This window comes from Talpa occidentalis, unplaced genomic scaffold, assembly GCF_014898055.3.
Source record: "Talpa occidentalis isolate TD23 unplaced genomic scaffold, MPIMG_talOcc4v2.1 talOcc4.15, whole genome shotgun sequence".
NCBI lineage: Eukaryota > Metazoa > Chordata > Mammalia > Eulipotyphla > Talpidae > Talpa > Talpa occidentalis.
In genome coordinates, this window is record NW_023601543.1 from 4,908,428 (window position 1) to 4,923,363 (window position 14,936).

Genomic DNA, 14,936 nt, shown 5'->3' on the forward strand with positions numbered 1-14,936 from the left:
CGGCCAGGGAGGTGACCCACATGGCACAGCAGACCTCTCCTATCCCCCCACTGCTCCCCTCAGCAGTGTATTTCAGTGGATTTGCCTGCTCTGTTTCCCACTCTGTCTCTGGTGAATCCTCTCACCCCCCCCCAATACCTCTGGCCTATACCCCAGTTCTTGTATGCATAAATAAATCTTAAAAAAAACAACAACAGTGTTTTCCACACTTGATGGCTACTAAATCTTCCTCTCAAATGCAATTATACCAAACAGATTTGGGTTTTCCATGACAGGGCTTTCCAAATATTGGATGCAGATGAAATATCAGTTAACTCCCAACTCTGCTAGTTAAATAATGAGGAGCTGGCTTAGCTGAACTTTAAACATTTGTTCATGTCCTTCACCGGCTGCTTGGTAACAAGACAGCTGGTAGAGTGCAACCAAGACCTGACTGGACCATTATTAGGTTTCTAGAACCTCTCCCTCTCTCTGCCATGTGAAAAGTTCACATTGGTGAACCCATTTTGAAATCAAGCTGTAGAGTCATTACAGAGAAATTGCATTACCTGCCTCCTTTGAATTGGGTCAGAGACCTTTGAACTGGGCAAATGAACTTTGGAGTGTGCCAAAAGGAATTGTTTTAAGAAACCATTTAGCAAACAGTGGTTTAAGAACTCTTGATTATGGACTTGTAGCAGGAGGACAGAGCCAGTTCACTTTTCATCCTTTCCAGAGAATCAGTAACCAATTGGGTATAGCCAAGAATAGTCTGAGCTTGTCAACACAATCAACTTTTCTCTAACTACTTACCTCATCTTCCTTTTTATCTCCCATAAAACCCCCAACTTTACCTCCTTCGGGTACATTTTAGGTGGTCTAGCTCAATCTGTGTACACTGGATTGCAGTTCTTCCTTTGATCCCAAATAAAAATGCCTTGCTTTTTGGTTTTATAACTTTGTCCTCCCTTTCTGGTCCTGTCCTGCCCTCTCTTCCCCGTGTCCTCTCCCTTCTCCTTTTCCCTCTACTTTGCTTCTTCTTGGCAGAAACACGCCACCCATGTAATAAAAGAGAGATTAACTGGAGGTTAATGACATGCGTATCTCCTGCGCACATGGGAAAAACCCAGAGAAACTGAGTAACTCCCCCAAATGACCCAAATCACTTCCTTAATTAACGAGGAATGGGGACACTCCAAAGGACGCAAGCACACAACAGCTAAGTGCAAGGAAACTCACCAATGGGTCTGCTCAAAATTTCTTTTCTTTTTTGCAACTTGGTCTCTACTTCCACATATTTGTTTCAAGATTAACAGGTTCCAGGTGTAGGGTATTTCCAGAACCCATCCTTGGACAGAAAAGCTACATACCTTATAATTTTGCAATCCCCAGGTGGAGAAGTCAGCGCTATGTGAGACCATCAGTTCCTTAGGCTGCTGAAGGTAGATTTTACTAGAACACTCCTTTGTATCCCATGAGAAACTGATCAGTGAAAATTTATTGAGTGCCTTCACCATGCCAAGAGTGGTAATGCAAACATTTGGTAATTTATGGTATAATTGTTTGAAAGCAAGGACATGAGGTGTTTACAGTCTTGTATAAGATTAAGTTGATTACACAATTAGATAAAGAGAGGAGGTTGGGTTCCATTTTCTGACAGAGGACGAAGAAAACTGACAGGAGCTCTCTAGAGAGATGACAGGTAAAGAAAATGCCAGAAACATCACTGAGGGGATGGAAGTCTCCAGGCATGAGGCTGATTGGAAAGGAAAGGATGTTATCCATAACCTAATTAATGTAATGCATCCTTAATCAGGTTAAGGAAGTGCCCACATTATAAAGGTTCAAAAATATTTAGGTTTCTGTCAGAATGTCCTTGGACAAAGAAATGGAGGCTTAGTTCGCATATAAAGCTGTGAGGAATAATAGCCTTACTTTACCCAGAAATCTACAGGAAACAAGGAAAAAAGGAGAGGATATGAAAATTGTTTACTGTTATTTTGTACATTTGATTATCTCATGTTGCAAACAGGTCTACAAAGGCCTTTTTAACTCAGATGGCTTCTTTTTATTAATTCATGTATTATTGAAGCTGTCCTCAGAATTAAATACATTCTGGAGTTTATAAATAGTGCGATTTCTGGGATAAATTGACAGTCTCCTGTCACTTATGTGAATGCCTGCAGAAAATAAGTTTTGCATGAATTCCCCAAGTGCCCGGACTAGTCTGTCAGAGCTACTCAGGCTCCAGAGACTGGCAGATTCCTGGAAGCGGTATGGCCGGAGACCCTGGGGTTAGCCTTCGTGGGTTAAGCATTATTAATCAGCCTTTAAATTGATGCACAGCCCTTCCAGGCCAGGGATTTCAGACTGCCTGCACCTTTAAATTTTCCAACCAGAGAGAGCAGCACTGCTTATGCAGCCAGGCAAAGAGAACTTCTGCTGGTGCAAAAGCAGTTTGAAGACCAAGTCCATTCTCACAGGCTGCTCCCAGGCTCAGACACGCAGGCCCCCAGCCTCGCCCGTGCCCCCCCTCCGCACCCCCAGTGCTGTTCTAATCACTTCTCAGTGCTGGAGCTCTCCCCACTTCCCGCAGGGATTCCAGCACTTCTTTTATATTTTCCGGTGGACTGTTGAATAAGGCTTTCCATCTTAACTTTTCTACCACCAGAAGTTTTTTAAAAGTATTTTTAAAAAGCAACCTTTTATCATTTCCTTAAACATGTTCAATTTTACCCCTTCTTTAGCCTTTCTCTTGTGAAAGCTTAATTTTCATAGCATGTCTTCCTATAGGATATTATTGTAATTTAAATTGTAAAACTGTAATTGAAAGTCAGATTCTAAATGCCACCACTGTTCAGTTTTTAATTAAATGTATTTTCAAACCAAACCACCTTTTTTTTTTTTTTCTAAAATTGATTCTGCTTTTTGATTCCCCAAAGCAGGTTATTGATTCCCACCAAACGTGACCCTAAAACATGGATTTCATTGAGGAAATAAGTGAACAACTCTTCTGTTTACATGTACAAACAACCCATAAAAACAATACACTTTGGGGGTTGGGGGAATTACCCAGTCACACCATACCTCAGATTTCCCAATTGCTTAATGGAATTCATATTACTAACCTCGTGTTGGTTGTTGATGCCTTCCTGGTGTGGGCACTGGATGCACTGTGTCCTGGGAACCCCCTCTGGTCCTGTAAAGAATGCATTATTTAAAATCTGGAAAGATTCATGACTGAGCAAATATTTTCCCAAATCCCTTTAAGGACATCAGCATATTCTAGAAACCAGTCTAAAATGAAACATTTCCTTTTACTGATGGGTATTCATTAGAATGATTCTGTCACCTTCTCCACCTAATGCTATCACAAAATGTATCTGTGCCCCTTCCTCTGATTTGGTCGCTGCCTAATAATCTTTGGCTGTATACAAAGGAATACTACTCAGCTATAAAGAAAGATGGAGTCCTTCCATTCACATGGATGAAACTAGGGGAAAGACAAATACGGGATGATTTCACTCAAGTGTGGAACAGAGGGAAACCAAATGACGGAACAGACAAAGCCAAACCAAACCAAACCCTGGAAATCTGGCTGTAAAGTTGAGGCAACTAGAGCAGGGGGATAGAGTGGAGACAAGGGATAGAGTGGACCCAATGGTCTGTGGTAAAGGGCTAAGGGTGCTTGGGTGGTGAGGGTGGGGTGGTAACCTATCTGAGGAGATGAGAACCTATTCTCCTAAATCACCTACAGTGTTGTAAACCAATGTTACCTCAATACAAGATTGACTACAAATTTCAAAATTATATTTTAGTGTATGGAACAAGAATTCACACACACACACAGGATTGTTTGAAAGTCAACAGCACAATGCTATAAGTGACAGACCCGTTCTCTCTGACAACTGAGTGACCTTGGGCAAGTCACCTCCACTCAGCCTCAGTTACCTCATGGGGACAATAATGATCATTCTAATCATCCTTACATTATAGTTATCACTAGGATCAAATTAGCTAGTGCTTATAAAAGCATCCTCTAAGCTAAAAAGCATGGTAAACACGAGTGCCATAATAACAGGTTTTCCAAACACTTGATGTTTGATGCGACAGATCCTCATTCCTTGGTGTGACTTCTGGTAGCTGATAGAGTATCAGCCACACTCACCTCTTCACCCTGAATTAGGAAGTCTTCCAAAAGAAATCCGACCATACTCTTATGATTCCGAGGTGGCACAACCCTCCCTCATACATTTTGAGGGCATCGATACAAAAACCCAGATGCTCACTTCATATATTCCCCCAGATTACAAACCCCCTACAGTCGGCCATCTTGTCTGTCTTCTATTTGTTTTACAGCCTGGACAGCTTTTCACTATTTCAGGAAATATACAAGCATATAATCAGCAGAGTGGCAGTAAATTGGAACTCTCTGCTACAGCTGGGGTTTCATCCACTCCCCTCCCCAAGGCCGTACAAGGTCATTCTGGTTCTTTCCTCGCCTAGAAAGGACAGTCAGATTGTGGGTGCATTTTCTGTGGTCATAGAAAGGGATGTAGGTAAACACAAGTTTAAAAGTTCAAAATTATGTCTTGGTCTTGGTTAAATACATGGCCTAATAGGGTGAGACACAGTCATAGAAAACTGTAAGAGGGAACTGGCACTAGGACTCTGCTTCCTCCTGCCACTGAAAGATGTCAGAAAACTCTAGCTCCAGCTCAAGTCAAGTCGATGGTAAGTTTTCTAAGGAGCTTTATTCCAAGATAATTGCATCATGAGTGCCTGACACAGCATCTGACACATAGACAGCAGCACATGGTGGTGGAAAGAACACAGAAGCAGAAAGGCAAAGAGAAGCAAAGTATCTACTCCAGGATCTTCTCTAGGACTGCGTGACCTGGGACATGAAGCCATTGCTGATCGTTTGTTATCTGATGAATGCATTATACAGAAGACCAGAAATAGCTGTCCCTATGACTAAGAAAAACTCTAGCACTTCTCAATGCTTTCAACTATGTAAATACAAACATGCGCATTAAGAAAAAGCCAGAATAATCTTCCAGGCTGAGGGAAAAACGCCCCAGATTCATTGAGACCTGGGGAGAGGACAGCATGTTCTCACCAGTTAGTACCCTGAGTGAACAGTGGGGGAGGGGAGAGTGGCAGTGGGGGAGGGGAGAGTGGCAGAGGGGAGGGAGTACTTATGGGAAAAGTGGATTATTTTATGGACTGTGGCCTTGACCCTATAGTTAGTGGACAGCTGGGGGTAGCAGAGGAAGATGTGCAATGCGAGAGCAAATGTTTAGGAAACAACAACTCTACTGGCCGTGCGAAAGATGGACGGTTGTGGTCGCCCAGGAGGGGACAGCGGACATGGAAAGGCTGGAGGAAACGAGGTTAAGAGGGTTGTGATGGCCCAAGCAAAAGATGAGACTGTCCTTCATGACAGCTCCCAGGACAAGGTAACTACTGTTGACTTGTGAGGTTTTGTAGGCTGCCACCTGCTCCAAGGAAACAAGAGTCTTATATTTGCCCTCTCGGGTTCTTCTCCCTCTCCCTCCCCCCTTCCCCACCCACTTGCTCACCTCCTGTCCCCTCCTGAACGAGACGTGCCTCTGGGAGGAAGGGCTAGTGGACCCTACTGAAGAAGCAGAAGAGATGACAGCCGAAGTAAAAGGGGGTTGGGGCGAGTTCAGTTGTTTACTTTTTAATCGCAATGAGTCAGGTTTGGAGAGAGTTTTGACGTGGGAAAGGCTCTGGGTAGATGGAGATACCAGAGAAGCCAGTGGGAGGGACGCTTTAAAAGGCACAGCAGGTTGTGAGTTGGGCCTCATAGCAACACTCTGCAGGAGACGCTAGTCAAGAAGGAGCCCCCAGTCTCCTGTGGCTGCAGACCTCTGCTCCGCACCAGATCAGAGCACGTGGGCCCAGAGTCAAAGGACACGGCCTTTTCTTTTTTCTTTCAAAGAATGTGTCTTTACTCACAGCTCCCTTTACTACCCATGGTCACAGCGGTAGCCAGCGGAAGGAATCAGTCCACTCTTGGAAGCCGCCCCTAGAGCCCATCAGCTTTGGTTAATCTGGTATCCAGAAGGTGATGAAGACTGACTCTGCTGAAAACCTTCTAATGCTTTCAGGTTAATGTAACAATTACCACCTGCTGACTCCTTCATGGAGTAATCCACTCCAGCAACCACTTGAATTTTATGTTCAACCTCCAATTGTTCATAAGTCTCCCTTGTTTTCCCTTCAAGTTGTGGGTCAACCTTACTGGCCATCTTCTAGATTTCTGGAGTGGTGGGTAGGGCTTTCGTTAAGCCTCCAGGTATCATTTTGGCTAACTGCTTCTTTGCTGGGCAGGATGCTGGAAAGAAGCCTCTTCCACCTTGTGAAGAGTGTCTATGCCCGTTATACAGAGTGCTCCCCACAGGCTGGGCACTACGATCACCACTTTATAGAGGAATCAACTATGGACAAAGGCAACACAGCAAGTGACAGCAGGAATCAAATCCAGTCGCTTGGATTCTTTTTGTTTTGTTACTCAGGCTGCCAAAGGTAGTTTTTACAAGATGATTTTAGCAGTGGTAAGTATCTTACCACACTTTCTTCTCTGTAATGCTGCCTTCCAAGTCTGGGATAAGGCAGATACCAGAAGAAAGGTGAAGGGGAAATCAATTGAAAAGACATTGGAAGAAAAATAGAACAAGGTAAAACATGGCTGGCTAGAGGTGTGGGTGAACAGTAGGTGGTGGGGCTGAATCAGTGTTGAGAGGGAAGGGGTGAAGCAGCCTGGGGGTGGCAGAGAACTTTGCACCCAAAGGAACCAGTTTGTGTGGAGCTGGAATTTAACAGGAGGACTGGGCTGCAGATGGCTGTTCAGGTACATGAACAGGTGAAAATTACTTTAATTGCAGGAATGAGATCACTCAGGAATAGGGTTTCTGGACCCTGGGCCCGTAAATCACTTAGAAACTTCCACATCACCCTCACTAAGCCTTTGAACCGTAGCTTTCACCTAACAAAAAATAATTATGAGACTATTTTATAGAGAAAACATTTTGTGGTAGAAATACTTTTAACATAAGAAAACTACTTATAATGGAGACAGAAGGCATTCAGGAAATGGAACATCCATTTGAACCTCTGATGCTTTTTATCTGATCTTACAAATTAACATTAGTTCTGGTTTTAATATAAGAAAACTAGGGCACAGAGAGATATACATTGATGGAGCTGGGAAGCTGTATCCCTGAAACATAGTGTTGTAAACCAATGTTATCTCAACTTAGAAAAAGAAAAGAAACAACAAAACTAGGGAACAGAAAGGGTAAGCAACTTATCACAATCCACAGAATTGTTAGTAGCTGAACTGGGAACTGGAATACTTTTCCCACAGAGCCTGGACCCTTAGTAACTCTAAAGTGGTTTCTCCGAACCATCACCATCTGTTGAAATGCAATGAAATGGACTTATGTGAATATCATTGTTCTTTTCTTGGCAATTTGGAGAGCAAATGAACTCCTGAGTTCCTTACTTCTCTTACTCTGCGATCATTCATATCATCAGCTACAATACAGTCCACGGGAAACCCAAGTGAAGGGGCAGAGTGGATGAGAGTTAGTGGAGGTACTCTCCAAGGAGACTTAGTAATTGTAAGTTTCATTGTGCAGCCAATACTAGTGCTGTGCTATAGAGACAAGTCTTTTGTAGCCCTGGCCCCAATTCCAGGTTCCACACACCAACAGGCAGTTCATGGGACACTGACAGGGTGCCCAAGATACTCAACTCAATTATTCAACACTATCTTCCCAGAAGCAGCATCAGATTCCACAGGTTAAGGGTTTCGTCCCACAAGACAGCCCCTGCCGCTGCTCCACTTGACACTCCAGCAGCTTCTGACCGACTGGTTCTATAAACCAGAAGTTCCCACAAGCCCCTCACCAGGTTCCATGAATTTGCTAGAGTGACTCAGAACTCTAGGAAACATTCCACTTACCACACCACTGGCCTATTATAAAAGGATGTAACTCAGGAACAGCCAGATGGAGGAGGTGCTGGGGGCAAAGTGTGGGGAAAAGGAGCAGAGCACCTGTGCCCTCTCCAGGAGTGCCACCATCCTGCATCTCTGTGTTCACCAGGCTCTGTTACAGGAGCGTAATTGATTACATCGCTGGCCAAGGGTGATTGATTCAACCTCCAGCCCCTCTGCAGTCCTGGGGGTGGGGAGAGCTGAAAGTTCTAAGGAGGTTGGTTCCCCTGGCAACCAGCCCACCCTTAGGCACTTTCCAAAAGTCAGCTCATCAGCATAACAAGGGGCACTTTCTTGCTCCCAACACCTTGGAAATTCCAAGGGTTTTAGATGTTCTGGGCCAGAAAGGAAAAAGCAGTTCCAAGACCTCTTTCTAATTCTAAATCACAGTATCACACCTGAGTCACACGCCTTCCTCTTTGACACTGGGCAGGTGACTTTAATGTGAAGAGAGCAGGGAGAGATGGTCACACGGGGAAGAAAACCCCATGCACCTTGTTTGACTTACCTTAGGGATATTTGCTGCAGAACCCCAAGGCATCTAGAAATGAGGTTCATAAAACATCACTTGGCAGCCTTGATAAATCTCAGAAAAGAACAGTTGCAATTTTATTTGCCCTAGAAGAAAGAGAAACAAATACAATATTTGATTCTGAAACATTAAATATTGCTACATGGTTTCATAAAAGAACCTTGAGCAGGCACAAAATTATGAACTATAAAATTAGACTCCTCAATCCTCAGAGCAAATGGAATTTTCATCCCTAAGTGTGGCAGTGCTGGTCCATAATGACTGTTATTAGTTTCATCTTTATACTACAAAATATTTCACTTGCACTAGTTATTAGGTCTTAGCAATGCATTCTGTCTCCATAGCTCCTTTTAACTCCATGTGATATTTATTTTATAGCCATCATTTGTGATATGACCATGACAGGTGGTACTTATGGAAACATGATAAGCATGTTTGCCATCTGAGTCTAGCGACTGATTTATTCAGAGGTCTTTTTCTGAACTTAAATTCCTTCTGAGTTGCTATAGAATCAGATTTGCTTCATTGCAAAGAGAGTAAGAATGTCTGTCCCAGTTTAAATCACTCCTCAAAACAGCAAATTCCTCATCTGAAATATGTAAATAGCCCAGGAAGTCCTGGGGACTTGGTGAACCCAACATTTCCTATAATTTCACCCACTCTTCATGCCTTTCTTCTAAGGCCGACAGAGCACACCATGCCGGGAATTCCTGTGTTCCTCTTTAGATCTTGGGTAAATCACGTTGAGACAGCAAGGGCCTCAGGACAAGGACAGGGGCAGGACAAGACTCAAGGAAAAAGCTTTGCAGAAATGATGCCATTCAGTTTTGCTGTTGCTGGTAAACAAGAGGCTAAAACCCTGATGGCTTGAAGCTGAGACACCTGGTGCCATAAATTTCCTTGGCCCATTGTTTTTTTTTTTTCTTTATCATTTCTGAGCTATCTTTCCACTGCTTATCAAGTGGGCTGCTACGGGAAGAAAAGGGAGTTACAGACCCAGAAGAGTCACAGACCTTGAGACCAGACCGGTTCTCACTGGAGCTGCGGGATCACAGTGTCCAGGAGATGTTGGCCCTGGAGATGGTCACGAGCCCTTCATGGCCTCCGGGCTGCAGCTGATTCGTGCCCACAATTAGCAACAATGAAAGGACTTTAGCCAAGTCCACCCGTTTTGCTTTCACAGACAATGTTTAATTCCTTTGTTCTCAAACCCCAGCACTAAAACCTAGCTAGACCTCCAGCCCCTGCATCTCAGGGAGTCTCTCACACCCAGAGAGGTCTCCCCAGAGTTCTCTTTCCAGACTCCTTCCCTAATAAGTAAATGCTATTGGTTCACCTGCCCTCACAGTGTCTGCAGAGGCCTTTTTTCAGTCTTGACCAGAGGGTCTCAAGAGCCCTCCCCTGGCCTGGGAAAGTGCCCCTGGGTCCACCCCTCTGACTCAGGATGGTGGAACAGCTGACAGCTGGTTCACTCCCAGCTCATCTGCCTGTGTTGTTGGAGGGCGGGGTCAGGATGAAGCGCTCCAGGCCTGCTCCCTTGTAGGTGACAACACTCTCTGAACCTCAGCCATTTATTCCATAAAATGGGGCTAGTGGTGCCTACTTTACATAATTGTGCAAATTAAGGGCAATGAATTTAGAGTGAGAGTCATTATGCAATAATTTAGACAGTTGTTTATTCACCAACTTGTCTATTCATTTAACATTTACTGAGTATATCCTACGTGCAGGCCAGCTGTCAATAAAAAACAAAAATCTGTCCCCCATCATGAGACAAAAAATAAGCAAGATATATAAGCAAAATACAGAGCAGATATTAGGTGGTGGCGAGCAGCACCGATGCATTAGAGGAAAACAAGGCAGGAAAGGAGGGGGGAAGCGCCAGGGAAGGGGAAGGCAGGCAGTCTCCATTTCATATCCGGTGGCCAGGAAAGACTCAGTGACAAAGTGACTCTTAGGATTTATGTGCTGCCAAAACACATAAAATGACTCTTGGAGACCTCCCAGATCTGAGGAGTGAACCACATTGGTAGCTGGAAGAGCAATGCAGGCAGAGGAACAGCAAGTGTGAAAGCGTCCCTGCATTTTCAAGGCACAAGGGTGACAGTGTGGCCAGTTGTTAGACAAAAGTCGCCAAAAACAGTGCTTAAACGTGCGTGTGGCCGAGTGAGTGCCAATAAAACTTTACTTAAAGACAATGAAATTTGAAATTTGTATAATTTTCATGGCATAAAATCTCTTCATTTGCACTGTATTAACATATGTAAAGAATATGTAAAAAAAAAAATCTTCCTTCATGGGCCCAACAAAAATAGGTAGCAGGCTGGAATTGGCCCAGGGGACAGTTTATAGACCCTGATCTAGGGTCCTTTGAAGACCCCTTTTAGTGACTGAGATGAGTCTTGGAGAGTGCTGAGCAGCAGAGGAACATAACTGGGTTGCCATTTTATAGGATCCCTCTGGCTGCTGTGTTGAATGTGGGGTAGCAGTAGCGGCAGGGATATTATTATCATACTAACTTAGGCAAAGGGTAGGGATGGCTTGTCTCAGGATGGTAGGGTGGAGATAGTGAGAAGTGGCCAATTAGTGGATATATTTGAACATCTACTTCAGTATTTTCAGACTTTTGCGTCTATATTTATGAGTCGGATTGGCTTATGCTTATCATTTTTACATTACTCTTAGCTTGCTTTGTATCCTGGTTCCACGAAGCCTAATGAAAAGAATGGGGGGTGTTATCTTTGTTTGCATTTACTGAAATATTTTCTAAATATTAGCGTTACCCCTTCCTTTGAATGATTTCTAAAAATCCATCATAGAACCATCTGGAAGTGATATTTTCTTTGTGGACAGATTTCTAGCTATAGATTCCATTTCTTTAACACCTTTGAGACAAACCGTGTTTTCTATTCTGGAGTCAATTTAATGTTTCTTTTTCTAGGAATGTGTCTATTATACATTTTCAAATATTTTGTTATTAAAATTTTCATAATATTGTCTTAGCCTTTTAATTTTTACTGTATCTGTCATTATATCTCCTGTTTTATTTGCACTTGCTCACTTTTGTCAGTTTTATCGCTTTTTGTTGTCCTTTCACAAAATAAATCTTGGCCTATCTAGGTTTTCACTTAATACATTTCTGCTTTAACTTAATAATCCCTTCCTCTGATTTTCTTTATTCTGTTTTTGTTTTTTCTAACTTCTTGTTTGGGACTTTTAGCTCTTTCATTTTAATCCTACTCTTCTTATAACTTTACTATACATGTCCTTACATGTGCTGTTTGCACTGTGTCCCATGAGTTTTGATGTATAATATTTTCTTCTTTGCCCATAGGGAATACAGCAATGCTACTGAGTCTTCTTCCATGACATTTAGGGTCACGAATATTATACTCACCATTGCTCAAGAATCTAACCATATTTCCTTAGTAAGTTCACTTTTCCCTGTAAACTCTACCTCGATGAGGATTTATTCTGCTTCCTAAGGAAAGTAACACTTCCATCAGTGTACTGGCATCTCATACCCTCTTACCTACTCAAGGACTTTTCTCTTGCAGTTAATTCCAGTATCCTGCAACATCGATATTTGACTATATGGCAGATTCTTGAATAATGTTACAACATTGTTTCATTATAATATTGATGAGAAAAAAGCAATCCCAACTAGTGTTAAATGAAACATTTGATGACCTGGTTTCATCACAGTTTCACTTAAAGTCATAGTTTCTATGAACTTACTATATGTACCAGATAATAGCCCTCTGTATGCAGAAAAGAGTTTCCATCTTAAAAGAGCAAGCACTTTCTTGCCCCCATCGCTTTTCAGCACCTGTCCCATTTCTTTACCCTCTTTTCAAATGAAACTACTTAAAATTATCTATTTTCGCTGTCTTTGATTGTTCACTTCTCATCCTCTTTTGCCCCTCCCCTGCAAACGCTAGGCTTTTATCATCATCTAATAAAATCTCTCACCCAAGATGGTTCACCACAATGGAGAGACATGGGAATGGATTATTATTTGAAAAAAAAAATGTATAAAGAATCCATTGACATCTTCATCTAAAACATGTCATTTCAATACAAAATGCAATCTATTTTACTGACTTTAATGGATATGATTTGACATTTATTTCCAATATCCCAGAGCAAAATATGTTAGGGGAGAAAAATATGAGTGTATACTAGTAAAAACTATTTAGTTTTTTTATTTAAAAAAACTCTAGTAACCTGCATGTCCTGATCCATCTATACATATTCACAAAGGTTATCAGTTTTTAAAATGATTGTGGTTTTGGTGACTATAGTTAATAATATTGCAGTGCATATGTGAAAGTTGTCACAGATTTGAAATTTTATAACTGTATGATGATGGAATATAGCTGGACTTAATGTGGTGATCATCTTGCTGTGTATGCTGATGTCAAATTATTATGCTGTACACCTGAAACTAATATAATGTTACATGTCAATTATGCCTCAATAAAAAATGATTATGGTGTATTGCTTATCTTCATTTTTTTTTTTGCTATACCATAGGATTTCTTCAAGGCTGTCTTCAGGAATCTGTGTTAATACATTTTATATGATCTCTACCTTTAAATGATTTCTATGTCACCCACAATATTTATTCTGCTCAGGAGCATACCAGAGCTCAAAACTCTAATGTTAGTAAAGAATCAGAAAACACTATAAAGCAGGCTCAAAATCAACACTGCTCACAAAGTGGTCAGCAAAGTGTATGGAACCCTTCCATTAAAAAGGGGACTCTTAAACACAAGATTTATATTTCCAATTCTCAAAATTGACTACAAACTCATGGTAATCAAGACTATGTGGTGCTGACCTGAGGTTTAGATACATAGAATAATAGAAAAGAATTAAGAATCCAGAAATAAACACATGTAGCTATGATCAGTTGATTTTCAACAAGGGTACCAAAGCCATTCAATAGGGGAAAGAATCATCTCTTCAACAAGTAGTGCTGGAAGAACTGGAATTCCACATGCAAAAGAATGAGTCTGGACCTTTATCTCTCAACTTACATACATGTTAATTCAAAATCCAGCACAGAGCTAATTGGAGGTGTTAAAACTATAAAACTCTTCAAAGAGAACATAGGAGAAAGACCTCATTACCTTGGGTTAGGCAAAAAGTTCTTACATACAACACCAAAGCCACAATCCTTAAGGTTTTTTTTCTTGATAAATTTTTTGAGTCTTGTAAAGAAACTTTTAAGAGAATGAAAAAACTCCACCAAAAATTTATAACTTTGCTTTTCAAAAGGCATCATTAAGAGAATGAAGACAAATCACAGATCCCAGTCTGGGAGAAAATATTTGCAAACCATATATGAGATAAGTATTTGGTGTCCAGAATATGCACAGATCTCTTTCCAGTAACAATAAAAAGAAAAATAGCCCAATTAAAATATAGGCGAAGGCTCTTACTACACAAGTGGCCAATAAAAACATGAAAAGATGCTCAACATAACAGTCTTTAGGGAAATACAAATCAAAATCTTATGGGATACCACTTCATGCCCACTGGAATGACCTTAATAATAAATATATTTTAAAGTCCTCTTCATTCCTGTCCTTTCATGCCCTTTTAGTGGGGAGGTGCAGAAATCGAAGCTGGTGGGAATGTAAAATGGTGCAATCACTTTGGAATGCAGTTCATCACTTTTTAAAAATGTTAAACATAAACATCACACAGTCAGCCAACTCCACTGCTAAGCATTTACCCAAGATAAATGAAAAGCCACGATAAATATCTATACAAAGACATGTATTTATGAATATCCATAGTAGGATTATTCAAAATGACCAAGAAGTGGGAACATTTCAAGTATCTGTCAACCGGATGACTACCACAATGGATGGTGGTATATCCATACAAGGGAATGCTCCTTTAGAATAAAAAGGAATGAATATAGTAGTTACACCATGGATAAACCTGGTGAACATGAAGTAAAAGAAGCCAGGCAGAAAAGGCCAGTTTTATATGTTTTGATTTTTACTTTCAATGTCCAGAATAGAGACTCCCATAAAGACAGAAAATAGATTAACGTTTGTTTTTGTCAGGGCTAGGGAGTGGGGAATGAAGGGTGACGGCGAATGGATATGGGTTTCTTCCTGGGGCGATTAGAATGTTCTAGATTAGATTGTGGTGATGATGGTCACACAACTGTGCAAATTGACTTGAAAAACACATTGAACATGTACTTGAAGTGGGTGAGCTGTATTGTGTATTAAAGCGCATGTCATTAGACTGTTTTTAACATGGAGTCTTTGCTGGATCCTTTTTCTTACAAGATCGGCCTTTTGAGCGAACTTGTCTACCTGGACCTGCTTGAACAGAAGGGCTGTGCATCGTCAAAGCCACCCTGCGCTGGGG

The 14,936-nt window shown here is 41.6% G+C and overlaps 1 protein-coding gene across 5 annotated transcripts in view; it reads right to left on the reverse strand.

Annotated features, from left to right (window-relative positions):
• The window catches only part of LOC119245848 (RNA polymerase II elongation factor ELL2-like), a 147,720-nt gene that overhangs the window by 103,861 nt on the left and 28,923 nt on the right, over positions 1-14,936 (reverse strand). For 4 of the 5 annotated variants that reach the window (XR_008551959.1, XM_054695521.1, XM_054695523.1 and 1 more), the window contains exons 2-3: positions 8,517-8,626; positions 3,108-3,178 (exon numbers count right to left, since the gene is read on the reverse strand). The gene's annotated coding sequence lies outside the window, so the exon portion shown is untranslated. Of the gene's footprint in view, positions 1-3,107; positions 3,179-8,516; positions 8,627-9,236; positions 9,306-14,936 lie in introns of those variants that run through there. The other variant, XM_054695524.1, reaches the window with a different exon arrangement.